Genomic DNA, 1,992 nt, shown 5'->3' with positions numbered 1-1,992 from the left:
TGAGCCACCGCGCCCGGCCTGTTTTGTTTTTTTGGGATGGAGTCTCACTCTGTCACCCAAGCTGGAGTGCAGTGGCGCTATCTTGGCTCACTGCAACCTCTGCCACCCAGGTTCAAATGATTTTCCTGGTTCAGCATCCTGAGTAGCTAGGATTACAGGCAGGAGCCCACCATGCCAGGCTAATTTTTGTATTTTTAGTAGAGACAGGGTTTCACCATGTTGGTCAGGCTGGTCTCAAACTCCTGACCTCGTGATCCACCCACCTTGGCCTCCCAAAGTACTGGATTACAGGCTTGAGCCACCATGCCCAGCCCCGCCTCCCTCTCCCCCCGCCCTGCTTTTTTTTTTTTGAGACAGAGTTTTGCTCTTGTTGCCTAGGCTGAAGTGCAATGAATGGTGTGATCTCAGCTCACTGCAACTTCTGCCTCCTGGGCTCAGGCGATTCTCCTGCCTCAGCGTCCCGAGTAGTCGAGATTACAGGCACGCAGCACCCTGCCCAGCTATTTTTTTGTATTTTAGTAGAGACATGGTTTTAACATGTTGACCAGCTGATCTTGAACTCCTGACATCAGGTGATCCTCCTGCCAGGGCCTCCCAAAGTCCTGAGATTACAAGGGTGAGCCCTCGTGCCTGACCAGGTATTTTATCTATGTATGTATACAACTTAAAAAGTTAGAGTACTACTAGGATTATAATGAAAAAAGAGCAACTCCTGTCCCATGTCTTCCCAAATCCACTTCCCAGAGACAACTGTTTTTTCTTCTTTGATTTACCTCCATATTTTAAAATAACATGACTATGTTTTTTTGTTTTGAGATGGAGTCTCACACTGTTGCCCAGGCTGGAGTGCAATGGTGAGATCTCAGCTCATTGCAACCTCTGCCTCCCAGATTCATGCAATTCTCCTGCCTCAGCCTCCCAAGTAACTGGGCTTACAGGTGCACACCACCACACCTGGCTAATTTTTTTTTTTTTTTTGTATTTTTTAGTAGAGACAGGGTTTCGCTATGTTGGCCAGACTGGTCTCAAACTCCTGACCTCGTGATCCGCCCACCTCGGCCTCCCAAATTGCTGGGATCACAGGTGTGAGCCACCGTGCCCAGCCTGTTATTTTTTATTTTAAGTCTTGATATTGTCTGTGGAATTCTATATTAGGATGAATTCTGCAGTAAGTAACATAGTCCTAATAGTGGCTAGAGCAATTAAGACATTTAATTATGTCACTGGATCAACAGTTTGGAGGTTTGAGGATTCAGAGCAGGTCTGGTGGTGTGGAGACATCAGGATATTACCATCATGAACTGTGTGTTTCTCTTCAGGTCCCCTCTCCCCTTTTGGTGGCAAGAGTGATTGCCACAGCTCCACACCTCCCATTGTCACACATTCCATGATAGTGTGGAAAACTGGAAAGAAGAAGACAGAAAAGGGAAAAGCTCATGTCTAACAGAGAAAAACACCTATGCAATGGAATAATGAAAGTCTGTGCTGTAAAAATGTCTTTATCTGTGTTGTTACTAAGTCATAACTATACTAGTTTCCTGTAATCAGTTTCCTTTGTTACAGTGGCAGCTGTAACAAAGTACCAAAAAGTGTGGGTTAAATAAAACAACAAAAGTTTATTCTCACAGTTCTGGAGGCCAGAAGTACAGACTTAGTATCACTGGGCCGAAGTCAAGGTGTGGGCCAGAGCTTGCTTCCTCCAGAAACTCTAGGGGAACATCCCTTCCTGGCCTCTTCCAGCTTTGTGTGGCCACTGGCATTCCTTGGCCTGTGGCCAAATGTCACTTCAATCTTCAAGCCCAGCACCATCCACTCTGTCTGCTCTGTCTTCCCTTTGCCTTTTCTTTTTTTATTTTTATTTTTTTCTTTTTTGAAACGGAGTTTCACTCATGTTACCCAGGCTGGAGTGCAATGGCGCGATCTCGGCTCACCGCAACCTCCGCCTCCTGGGTTCAGGCAATTCTCCTGCCTCAGCCTCCTGAGTCGCTGGGA

The sequence above is a fragment of the Cebus imitator genome, unplaced genomic scaffold, assembly GCF_001604975.1.
Source record: "Cebus imitator isolate Cc_AM_T3 unplaced genomic scaffold, Cebus_imitator-1.0 Scaffold102, whole genome shotgun sequence".
Taxonomy (NCBI): Eukaryota; Metazoa; Chordata; class Mammalia; order Primates; family Cebidae; genus Cebus; species Cebus imitator.
Note: the sequence above shows the minus strand (reverse complement) of the source record.